Genomic DNA, 13,478 nt, shown 5'->3' with positions numbered 1-13,478 from the left:
TTTCATGCTTGTTTAAAGTTAAATAAGCATCATATTTAAAAGTTTATGGTGGAGTATGCAACTATAAAGAGAGATGCCAATAAAAAAGGAAACCTTAATTGTTTTTAAAGTATGCATTAAGAGTACACCATGGAAACTAAACAGCAAACAGATGGGAAATTGGCAAGGTTTAATATAAGTCCCACACGGAAGGGCCTCTTTACACATGGCTGAGTACTTATTGTTAAAAAATGCAAAATATTGAACATACTCATCCAGTTTAGCTTTTTTGAATTAAACATATCAAAGAATTACTTGATAGCAATTTATTTAAGTGAACTACAGCTGTAGAGAGAATCTACTCTTCAAACAAAATTTAAATACCTCTAGATTTTAACATTTCTGTAGTGATTATACTTGAATCTACCTCTCAGTCTCCATTGAGCCACTTTCTGAGTCTTTTGATGTCCAACCTCTTCCTTCACCTGTACAGGACAAACCTTTAACTTCTAAGAGTTTCTTCTTAATCATATTCACACTTTTTATCACCCTTGAAAACTCCAGTAACCTTCCCATCATTTATACTCACAGCTTTGACATTCTTGCCCTTTCCTTTTATCCTCACACCCATGCTCCCAAAAAATCTTGTCTTTACACCTCTTCAAACATTTTTAATCCACTCCTTCTATTCTGTCCCCCCCTGCAAAGTCTCTAGTTCATAAAAATATCAGAACTGATAAGATTTTCTTGGGTTATGCAAGTTACAGAAATGGAGAATGGCTGAAAACTTTTGATATGGATTCGGATGCAGATTTTCCCAAAGTTCTGTAGTGTTTTTGTCTGAGAGTTTGGTTTGGGCCCACCTCCCTTAGAAAAGGAAGAACCTGATTGCAGACTAGCCCACTGATGCGAGGTTAAAACTGCACATGTGGGTACAATCAGAGTAGTGATTGGATGTTAACATAAAGAAAAGGAGGACTTGTGGCACCTTAGAGACTAACCAATTTATTAGAGCATAAGCTTTCGTGAGCTACAGCTCACTTCCTCACACGATATGCATCTGAGGAAGTGAGCTGTAGCTCACGAAAGCTTATGCTCTAATAAATTGGTTAGTCTCTAAGGTGCCACAAGTCCTCCTTTTCTTTTTGCGAATACAGACTAACACGGCTGCTACTCTGAAACCTGATGTTAACATAGAATTTCTCAACGTCAGCCTTCTTGTTGTGTGTCCTAGCATCCTCTGTTCATTTTGGCCTGATGTCTGTTTTGTAAAAAATAGATATTTTGAAACAATAAGAAAAACAAAGAGCTTAACAATAAAGTGTAAAAGCTACATTTTGATGGCCAGAATGTACAAACAGCACATGCCACAGATTAATTGCGACTGAAAGCACCAAGAGGAGTTTTGTCTCAGGAGGCAAAATCCTCCCTCAGTTCTTTGGAGTGCAGCAAAGATGTGCACATAGCCCTCCTCCTTGGGATGGTGCTGCATTCTTCCCGCTACAAAAGTCAAAATGGTTCCCTTTGCAGGTGGTCTCATCTTCTATTCTCCCAGGCCCATTCTGTTTTGAGATAGACTGCACCCTAGAGGGTGCACAGAAGGAGGGAGACCTTGTGCTCCCCCTAATGCAGTGTCTGCATTCCCTTGCCCTTGTATAGCTGCCCAATGTGGGGGAAAGTTGAAGGGCCCTTCTCCTTGTGCTGGAGCCAGGGACAGTGCTCTTTTACAGCACGCTTAAATATGTTTGACATTTCAGGTACCTCTGTAAATCCACTTGTATTAGTGGTGGGTCCTACCTGCAAAGTTCAGATCTAGGTCTGACCTTCCCCAGGTTCAGTGATATTCAAATCTGATGCTTTCATTTCTGTCCTTGCTAGCCAGTATATGTTTCATCAGGCTATTCAAGATTCGCCACAACAGGTTGGTGACAATCATGTCAGCTTGTCTATGAAAGAAATACGTCTGTACCTAAGCAGCTATTTTTATTGACAACATGAAGATTTATCCGATTTCTGTGAGAAAGCAAGTGATAAATGAGTTAGTTATTCTTATAGTTCCCAGATAGCAAAGTTCTTCTTCACTTCCCAGAGGTGCTGTCCATGATTCATCCTGAGCTTTGCCTACACCACTCTGAGGAGCATTCCCTAGCGACTGTTTATAACATCAGCTGTATTGGTACATTTTGACATGTTGATGTAATTTTGGGAGTTACAAATGCAATAACTTTCCAACCTGGCAGCTTCAAGCCATGAATCAGTCAGCTTGCTCTGGTTAGAACTCTTCAAAGGTCAAACTATACAATAAATCTCCTGCACTGATTCTTGATTTACAGTGTCTCTGAGAGCTCCATATAGATTCAGTACCTTCAGGGACCTGCAATGCCAAACATATTAAAATGTGTCACAAAAGAGCATTGACTCAGAGGAATAAGTTAATTTAGGACTAAAGCTAATGTTCACATTACACATAGTCAACTTTATCTCATGCGAGCACACACACAAAGTCTGCCTTGGAAAACATGATTTTTTTCCTCCTTTATAATAATAGTTAGGCACTTCTGAGTTGTGGTTGCCATGTGATAATTAAATACAGGTAATATATCTTGTCTTACTACTTAATGAATATTGTGGAATGGAATGTTTTTAGCACTGTAGTAGGCATATCTTAAACAGAATAGGCTTCATTTTAAATGAGATGGTGTTTGCTGTAATGTTACATACGTGCTTTTATTTCCTTCTTTTCTGCTGGAGGTGAAGGCGGGACTGTTCAGATATTAAAGGAAGGGTTCTTCCTTTTCTAGTGCAGGAATTGCCCACAAAACTGCATGATCAGTATCTGACAGAGGAACAAACATATAAAGAATACATTTCTAAGTACATTTGGTCTGTACTTTTCAGGAATATCCACTCTGTTTGATGTTTAATTCTCTCTTATTCCATCGCTTCTGATTGTGTCACAGGTAAAGTTAACTTTCAAAGTGTGGGACTGTTCAGAATCTTGATCTAAGGTTGTGCAGATTTTATCCCATTAGAAAGGCATGACACACTATTGGGTTTTCCTAGTAGTATTGTTCACATTACTTATTAGCAGTGCTACTAGCTTTAGACATCTTGTAGAACCTAGTTGTGATCTTACTTGCACTGATAGATGTCTGGAAATACTCTATAGAAGTATACAGAGTGTAAAACTAGTGTGAGATCAAAATTTGACTCCTAATATCTAATGCTATGCCTGGCATTAGTTGCTGGAAATACTGTTAGCATCTGGTGTCCCTTACTGATAGGGCTTCTAGCATTAGACACCAACAGCCAGTTCATCTCTTCTGTAACTCCATTGACTTTCCTTTGGCTACAGATTGCACTGGTTTGTACAGCCTGATTTTCAGATTGAGCTTTGGGTTTGTTCAAGGCAAAAATCGATCTAAATCATGGAGTTTCATATTTTTTTTTTATCAAAACTGCAAGTTTATCATGTTTTGGCCATGGAATCATAAATCAGCCCAAGTTCACTTGAAAGGTTTATGGACCTTTCCAGTAATCTGTGCTGAGTTTTGGATTTGTAATAAAACCTAAATACAGGTGGGGTGTTTTGTAGGGTTTTTGATTTCATACATAGATCCAGTAAATAGTCTGTGTTTGTCATAGTTATGATTATAGGAATTGGTTGTTAATAAATCTTTATTTGAGATACCAGGTAGGTATTCTGCTCTGTCATTCAGATAATGGATAATGGCTACTTCTCATCATTGTTATTTTGTTACATGGAGCAGACACTCATAACAGTAACAACCAGAGCACAATTTTCTGGGGATCAACGGCCATCTGGGAAGAGTTAATGGCCCAAGGCTTAGCTGAGTGCCATTAACCGCAGCCACTCATTATCAGAGTTTTGGCTGAGACTTGTTTCTAGAGCCATTTAGTCTTAGCAGGGAGCCTGGAGCCTGACATAGACCCAGACACAAGGCTTTGTTCTGCTAGGTGATGCAGTTTCCAGTGGCTAAGGTAAAGGGCATTTATAATGAGTCAATGCACTATGCATCAGTCAGTCTGAAGAGTCACAGTATTGTCTGGAAATTCAAGAACCTGCAGGAAGGAAATACTAGGTGGAATACATCCACAGGCAGAAGACAGCCTCCTCTCCGTTATGTGTAATACATCTCACTAGCTCCTTGCCAACTTTTCAGCAATGACAATCTGTTTAGTTTTTGGATATAGCATGTTCTGTTAAAAGTTTTCAGATAAAAGTAGGACCAGTTAGCTGTCATGTGTGTTCTATATTCAAACATCACCACTATCACCATCCATTTTTTAACACGATGTGTCTGCCACCTGTCTTTCTTCCCTGTGGTACAATACACAAGAGACTAGGAAATTGTCACACAGGGACAACCAGTTGGTTTATGAATTCCATGACTGGAGCAGCTGTACCTTCATGAAGGCTTTGATTTTTCTTCTTGGGTATCTTACTCCCTCTCTTTTACATGCGCCTTACCACAATGGTATCCTGACCAGGAGCTCTGAACGGAGCTGCTATCATAGCCCAGTCAGTGCTATTCCTGATTGTTTGGAAGATATAGTTATAAAGAGTCCATATGTGCCTGGAGCAGAGCACGCCTATTTCACAGGACATACCCAGCACGTTCCTTTGCAGCTATCAGGGGATTGGGGATGTGCAAAGATCGTGTCAGAGAGTGAGGGAGCCAGGTTTCAGAGCGTTCTGGGAGGTGGAGAAACAAGAGACAGAGGGAATGGGTGGCAGTGATCTTCTGTGAGGTGCAGAGGGCATTTCAGAGGAAGTAGAAGAAGAGAAGGAAGGAACAGAGACAGGTTGCATTGAGCTTGAAGTTTAAGGGAGATGATCCAGGTGGGCAGAGATGGTGATGGGGAAGGAAAGGGTGGAAGGAGGGCCTGGGGTTATGCAGATATCACCAGAGATCGGAGGAGATAGAGCTCGTGGGAACAGAAAAGGGGGAAGGGGAGACAGAAGCGATGGAAAGTGATGCAGGGAAAGAGGGAAGGAGAAACAAAGAATGAAGGAGCAAAGAAGTCTGTCAGGCATGTGGACAGGGTAATGCCAAGTAGATAGCGGGGTGGCAGAGAAATTAATTAGCCAATGATCAATAATGCAACAGGTCGATTAATAAAGGGAGGCCACAAAACAACTGCATGGATAATCAACCAAGGGAGCAGTAATGCAGAGAATTAGTGAGCAAGGCAATGAGGTGGATGAAATACAGTGGGTTTGGTCATTGAGGGAGTCAGAGTTATAGCTGCTGTGGCAACAAACCCAGGAAGTTAAGCAAGTATCAGTGTGGTGATACAATTAGAGAATGGACCTGAGGCTGTAAAAGCCACAGAGAGCCTTTGAGCCCCTTTCTCCTTATGGGTTGTTCTGGGCCAGGAAGCACGTATAAAAATGTTTTCGGCATATAGCAGGAGATTACATTTCTGACCCTCGTTTTGGCACTTCTCCAGAATACAGACAAGGATCTGTATAGTGAACAGTCAGTCTATTCTTAAAACTGATTTATTCTTACATCCTGTATTCGTTTTACTTGACTGCATTGTACTAGCACTCACAAAGCACGTTTATCAGCCTACAATATGGCCTGTAAGGCATTTATATTTCCAGTGTTAATAAGGTCATTGTTAAAACTCATATTGTATATATTGATCTTGTGACATCTGAGACTCTTGGCAGGTCATCCGGATAGGTAATCAGACTAGTCAGCTTTTAAATGCACTGATAGATGTTTAAAATGATTGGTGCTTTGTTTAGACCCTCTGTGAGAATGTCTAAACTAAGTATGACATACTAGAATGGATTAGGATCAAACCACAGGCAGAACATAGATGTAGTAAACATTAAGTAGAGCTGTGTGAATAATTTTTAATGTCAGATTTATTTAATTGTGCCTTTTTTTCTGTGTTCAAAGAGATCACAAAATGCTGGAATGTGTTTATTATTGGGAATCATTCACAAATGTTTTTTCAGTAAATAATCTTTGGTCTGCAGATTGCTCATGAATTGTGAATGTTCAGAATTTAGATTGGCAATTTACATGGATCGCCTGATATTGTTCTGGTCTGTGATTGGATGATTTATGTAATTAACCAAAACAGTGAAAAGAAGTTAGCTCTTCGGAATGCAACTTCAAATGTAACTCATTTGGTATGTAAGGAAAGAAAGGGGCGGGGGGATCAGAAGCTTCCAGACACCCTTAGCCTCCTGTTGCAGGCACAGTGAAGTCCAGGTGGTCTCTGTGCATCATTGCCAACATCTAAAATTGTTTTGCAAGGAACTGTTGTTAGTGTAAGCTGGGCATCACAGAAGGCTCTTGCGGTGTTTCTGGTGAATTGTAACACTAATATAGTGCTGTACAAACATTCAACTACTTGTCACAATAATCCTGTGAGGTATGTTTATAATACTATTGTTACCCCCTTTTTACAGAGGAGGAAGCTAAAGAAGGGAGGTTAAGTGACTTGACAAAGGCTACAGAAGGCATCCATGTCAAAGCTCTTAGTCTCAGTTTCATGCCCAGCCCACTGGTGTAATGTTATTTTTCACCATTGAGCTGCCCCTCCGGTAGCCAGAGGTCACAATGGTTGCTCAGAAGAGAAGCTGGCTCAGTGTCAGAAGGCTGGCTGAAGGAGCTTGCAGTTATCCTAATGCTATCAGTGGCAGTCTGAGACACACTGTCCCCTGTAGCTATGAACTGATTTAAATCCCCCAGAAAATTGAGGGACTGGTGGCAATAATTTTTATGAATCTGAAAGGCTGTTGTCCTTGGACAGCTGTAGTGCAGACCATGAATAACGAGTGGTACCTGAAGAAAATTCATGACAAACTTTCAACCCTAGTAATCAGCTTACATTTTCAAGGCTGTCCTCCCCAGGAAGAGGAAAATAAACTTTTTTTAAGTTTTGTTAAAAATAAAAGATGAAATTAGCCCAAATCAGGGACTCTCTCAGCTGTGGCCTTCCTGGGTCCCAAAGACTGACTTTGCAGACAGTTTTGGGGGATGAGGGGTATGTGGAAAGAAATGGTGGCATCATCATGACACTTCAGGTTACTGGTACAGCAGAGAGATCTTAACTTTGTTCAGACAATTTATTTTTCAATCTCATAGATTTCTCTTAGACAGTAAAGCAATCTGAGAACCCTCTAGGGCAAAAAATTAGACAGGCAATTTCTCCTTGTGAATGGGAAGAATACAACAGGCCAGATGCTGGCCTCCTAATCAGGTTGCTTTGCCTCTGCAGTGGTGCAAGGTAGTCATAAGGTTTCCCTTAAAGTACAAGTGGGGATTCCTTTGGCGTGAGCGGAATCTCTGGGTGGCATACAGACAACTACACCAGCCTAAGCCACCCCTTACTTGCTAAATCTTCGCAAAGTAGGAAGTGTTTCTAGATCATGGCTGGACCATGTTGTACTCTGGTGATCTCTGACCGTAGTAATGGCTGTTCCAAGCTGGCAAAAATTCGAGCCAGCCCTCAGCTGGCTTTAGGACCCAAGGCAGAGAAATCAGAACTACCTTTTTTGGCCTGACAGCTTATGCCATGTGGTGTGTCAATACACCTGAGCATTCAGCTCTACAACTGGTGATTGAAATGCTGCCAGAATGTCGGGCTGAAGATTTTAATTTTTATAAAAGAAAACAGCACCAGATGCAGTGTGGAGATTTTACTGAGCACTAGATTTCTTTTTGTTTTTCAGTGCGCTTTGGAAATGGCTGATATCGACTGTCACCAACAGACTATGATTTCAAGCAGTTGTATGCGGCTAGGTGTTGTGGGATTTCATACTGTGGCAATTGAATAACAAACTTGGAAAGAATGAATGATCACTAAACAAGTTTATAATACATTATGATTTATAACAGGGAATGCAGATGATATTATCACATTAGGTTATTTATAACAGGTTTAATTCTTTTTATTCCATACAGAGAAGAAAAAAAACAACAACCCAAAAGGATTAGGAGACCGAGAAGGGCCTAGCATTTGACTCAAGTTTTATTCCTTGTTTCTTTTCTTCTCTGTTGTCCTGTACTGAGCACCTAAGTGAAAGTTTGGCTGATTTCCTTCAGCTGAGGATCTAGCCCAGTAAATCTCATTGTCTAACCTCCACAGTTCTGTCGGTCTCCTCTTGCTCAGGGTGTGGGAAGTCCTGACTTCAGTTTTACAAGTAGTGGCCAGATATGTAGTCCCTACAAAGAGAAGTTCCTTCTGTAGCTATACATTTGCCAAAAGGAAATCTAAAGGCCTGTCTTCAGGGTCCCCTTAGGAATCTTTGCCATACTGAGAATGAGAGTGATGGTTTTAGAAAACCTAAATTTCTCGCAGCAAGTGAGGGATAGTCCTTTCAAACAAGATCTTCCTAAACACAGATATTCCACAAGACAATGTCATACGTTAATGCTTTACTACTGTGCTAGCAACAAAGGAGATTTTTTTATAAATAGAATTGTGTGATTCAGTACAGATTTCAGAGTCCCTACTGATAAAATTTCTGATCTCAGTCTTAAAATCTACAGTGAAAAGGCAACATGCAGTGTCCTTATTAAGACACAATACACAGTCTGTGTAAAGATTTTTTTTCTTTATAATGTACTGGACATCCACACTCCTCCTGTGCTTATAAATATTGATTGGATTAAAGACCTACATCCAAATCTTACTCTCAGTTGTAAACCAGTGGCTTTAGTGGAGTTACTCTGGTTTTATATGGCCTCTAAATTTATAATTCATAGAGAAAATGCACTGGAAACAGATAGCAACACCATATTGAGTTTAGAAACCTACTTCCCATCCCTTTTTAAATGCAGAATGGACACAGCTCTGGCAGGCAGTGATTGCAGGGCTAAATGTTCAAATGTGGACAACTAATTTGCATTCACAAGTTGTACATACAAACCCAGCATATGTATACATGCAATAGTAATAGCTTAGGTAATTATCTCTTTTGAGTAGCCAAAATATTCTTTTTTGTGAGTAAATGTGAATTTTATGTATGCATGAATATTTTGCAGGCTCACCTTAGACTTGGACATTTGAAAATTTTTACCGTAACCTTGTGAAGAACATTTGTATTGTTTCAGAGGAAAAGCCTCTTTTACTGTCATCTCTTCTGTTTGGCACATTAACCCTCTAGAACTAGGAAATATCAAAAACTTTTAGATGTGTTCCAATCAAAGTTATCCATATATGTCATTGCTGGTGTTTTAAAAAAAAATGGTCTGTTGTGTTTCACTGAGTTAGTGTTTTACAAGTATATTGTGGTGACTTTGGTTGGGTAACTTACTATAATATAGAATGGGGTATTACATCATGGCACATTAGGTCAAGATTTTAAAGAAAACTTCAACTTTTGAGTTAGTGGTTACCCGAAGGAGCAAGATTGTGGATTGCTTTTTTAAAAATGTGTTCAGTATTAAGGAAACAATACAATAAAAAATCTGTTTTGGTGGGGGATGTGCAACTTGATTTAGGTGGAGAGGGAGCGGGAAATGGACTCTGAAAGTAAGTCCAAATAAGGATTGTTCTGTTTTTCTTGTAAAATGGAATGGAATCAAGTTAAGTGAATGAGGCAAAAGGTCTGAGCCATACATGAAATAATATCCTTGATCAGGAAGGAGCATTGCTTTATTTCATTAAGCAGATTGGGTTTTTATAAATTGCTTGCAGTTTTTGCTACAATGACAGCACATGCAACCTTAGAGTCTAAGAGAGCTCTGGAGGAGGGAGATTGGGTGGGCAAATACCAGGGGGTGGTGTGCCTCTCAGCCTCCTACTGTACAAACTGACTTTCTGTTTTTCTGTATGCATTGGCTCATTGGTCTCAAATTACAACTCTTTCAGTGAACTTTTAGGTCTCTTGGGGAAAGAAACCTGCCTTTTATGTTAAATTTAAAATCTGGAGGCCAGGTAACTTGAACTGTGCATTTCAGCCCCAGATCATAGTTTATAGTAACACAATTTGCTACAATGAAAATAAACAACGATAGGCCTTTCCTTCTCTTTTTACATGGTTGGCCAAGTGGAAAACTGTTTCATTGTGTAAATAGTTTAAAATAAATCTATAAAGACATTAACATTTCCCAATGATAATGAACATAAGACACTTTAAATGATTTATTTTGGGTGAAATAATGCTTTAATGCCTGTCAAAAACTTTTATGTATACAACCATATGTGGCAGTACAGCTGTTGTAGAATTAGTTACTTGGACGTATCTGATCTCTGCAATGGATAAGGATCAGCTTTTCATCAGCTAACTTTTAATCAGTTGAAATCCAATACTCTTTTGCAACACTTTTAAAATGATCCCCTTTCTGCACTGTGAACATTTAATATTAGCGAAAGGTTTAATATTCAACAACCAGCTTTGTTATCCATTCTGCCTATTGTATTTGGACACTCTCTCGAAGAATTGACTTAAAATAAATGTTATTTTATAACCTTCGCATCATTTTTGTATTGATTTGCTCAATGACAGCAACTATTCTGTATCTATTCTGCAAGTGCCGGTGTGTCATTAGACTGGAATTTTTGATGATATTGCATTCCATGTATTTGAGAGCACAGGTGGAGACTTTGTATATAAGAAAGTAATTGTACTGATATCTTGATGTTTCTCCAAATGTTTGTCTTTTGTTGTGCAGAAATGTAGAATGTTAAGGCTTAAGATATGTCTGTCTGAAAAGATAACCCTTTCCAGAACAATGTGACTTACAGTGACTGAGGTAGTATCTTTTTGATCATTCCAATATTTGTCATTTACGTTGTTTTTGGGTCATTTGAAGGAACAGTCCTTTCATAAGGAAAAAATCCATCCAATTTTACTTTTAATAACAGAAATATTTTGATATATCATCAAACTTTGAGAAGTTACATTTTGTGAAAACGAGGTTTTCCTTTACCTAGTGTAGTGAGCTTGCCCACAGCCTGAATGAGCGGCTAAGTATACAGTAGACCCGGGGTCAGCAACCTTTCAGAAGCGGTGTGCCGAGTTTTCATTTATTCACTCTAATGTAAGGTTTTGCGTGCCAGTAATACATTTTAATGTTTTTAGAAGGTCTTTTTCTATAAGTCTATAATATGTCTGTAAACTATTGTTGTATGTAAAGTAAATAAGATTTTTAAAATGTTTAAGAAGCTTCATTTAAAATTAAATTAAAATGCAGATCTTATTAGTTTAGTTTGATCCTTGCCCTTGCTTTTCCTTACTGAGTTTTCCAATGTCTGGCACGTATTTGGATACTTTAAGCTGCACACAGGCTTCTGAGTGATCAGTTGTTAACCGGCTCCGAGAGGGACAGAGGACAGATTTCATGTGTCAAAATACCTGTTCACACAGGTATGTGGATCCAAATGCTGAAAGCTTTGCAAACGCAATTTTCTTCAAACAGTTAAATTTCGCTGGCAGGGACGTCCAGCAGGTCAGCATAGAGGCCCCATGGTCTCTCTCGGTAGCTTTAAGTGCACTCCGCATCTCCAAACTTTGATGCCCACAATTTTGAGCTTTTTAACTGATTTCAAAATCTTCAACACCCATCCACTGAAATACAGACAAATCCAAGTCGCTTTTGTTGAACTTTTCAGGTTTAATGAGAAAAGAAAGCATTGGGCCAAATCTCTGGAAATCTTGAAATCTGTCAGAAAATTCTGATTCCAGTTCTTGCGTGTACATTCTAATCTCAATATCAAATGCAGTGTGCTGTTCCACGTGACGTGATGTAAGCAGCAAATCAGGACTTAAAAATATCCCAGTACAGTGGCGCTGGAACAATTTTTAAAGGTGGGGGTGCTTAGCTGTGCCCCCTCTTGCCCCTGTCTTCACCCCTCACTGCCCCAGGCTGGGGCCAGTGGGCCACAGCTGGGGGCGGCTGCTGAGCCCCAGGCTGGCAGCCGGGACTCCAGGCCAGCAGCAGAGCCCCCCCAGGATTGGTGGTCGGGACCCGGGGCCGGCAGCAGGCTGAGCGGGGCCTGCAGATGGAACCCCAGCTGGCAGGGGGCCAGCGGCGGGTTTCCCAGGCCGGCAGCGGAGTCCCCTGGACCGATGGCTGGGCCCAGGGCCGACAGCGGGCTGAGTGGGCTGGCAGACGGAACCCTAGCTGGCAGCGGGCTGGCGGCCGGTACACCAGCCAAGCAGTGGAGCCCCTGGAACCGGTGGCCAGGACCTGGGCAGTATGAGTGCCACTGAAAATCAGCTTGCGTGCTGCCTTTGGCACGCGTGCCATAGGTTGCCTACCCCTGCAGTAGACCTTATGTGCAAATCCATGGTGAAGAAAGGAAGCTTAAACAAGATTAGAGATGCACTACAGCTGTTTTAGTTGATTTACTCACAGCGGTTACTTGTTTCTTGTGTGAGTAACAGTATGCCCAAATGCTTTTATAAAGCTTTGTGTTGTGAATAACTGACATTCAGCAGCAAGAAGATAGACCTTCCAACTGTATCCCAGGGTCTGAGCCCATTTCCTCTGCACCTTCTCCCTGATCACCTGACAGCAACCCATTTATTTTCAAGCAATGGGTTAGTATCCACTATCCTGCTAATGGCAATGGTCATCTGCAAAAATATTGGCATCCACAGAGCATGTGTGGTAAAGGAACATTATTTCATCTGCTGGAGCTGAGTAGAATGAAGGTCAGCCAGTCAGGCTAAAACAGAGGGCTCCCCAAGTCTGGTAGGATGGTGGGCCTGAGGATCCCTATATGTTTTCTTTATGCAAGTTACAGAAGTTAAATTTTCTTTCTGAATTAGATTCCAGGCTTGAAATTCTATTCCCCCTCCCACTTTTAGTGTTACACAACTGTACATTATTTAGAGTTCTAGAGTCTGAGTGTCCTTTTGCTCGCACTGCTCTATTTCCATGGACTTTGGTGGAGTTTCTCCTGGTTTACACCAATGTAAGCCTTGATGTGGACCTGTAATATATGCGAAATCTAGAGCATGGGAAATGAGCCTGCCCTGCTATTTGTGGGCTGCTCAGCAGCTAGATTTCTCCATTCAGCTTTCTGGACTGCAGCAGGAAGGCTGTTTGATCTTTAACGCTCCATTTACTGCTGTTTTAACAATAGTCAGTCACTATGCCAACGTAATGCACACTACCCAGGTAGGCTTCTAGACATGTGAACAGATGTGTCCGCAACTCAGTTGTATCATTCTGTTTCTTTGTCACTTGATGTAGATCTGTGTTCAAATCATAGTTCAAGACCTAAAAGCTAATGTAAATATGAGAGAGTTTTACATCCTTTACAGCAGGGATCTCAAACTCAAATTACCATACACCAGACCTTGAAATTTTGCACTCTGATTACCCTGGATGACAGTTGCATAGCTTCAATTAGCTGAGGTACTCCATCAAGCGATTATAGTTAATAAGGCCTGTGACTCTTTCACTACAGAGCCCACAGGCCTAAACCATACCTCCTAGGAATGACAGATATTGCCAATTTTACCTGTCAAGCAAAGCCTACAATTTTTCTTCTGT

The 13,478-nt window shown here is 40.5% G+C and overlaps 1 protein-coding gene across 3 annotated transcripts in view; it reads left to right on the top strand.

Annotated features, from left to right (window-relative positions):
- FREM3 (FRAS1 related extracellular matrix 3) overlaps positions 1-13,478 on the top strand; it is a 142,823-nt gene that overhangs the window by 32,196 nt on the left and 97,149 nt on the right. The window lies entirely within an intron of this gene.

Source organism: Lepidochelys olivacea (assembly GCF_965140295.1).
Source record: "Lepidochelys olivacea isolate rLepOli2 genome assembly, chromosome: 4".
NCBI classification, from domain to species: domain Eukaryota; kingdom Metazoa; phylum Chordata; order Testudines; family Cheloniidae; genus Lepidochelys; species Lepidochelys olivacea.
Note: the sequence above shows the minus strand (reverse complement) of the source record. Positions and strands in the feature narration are given on the sequence as shown.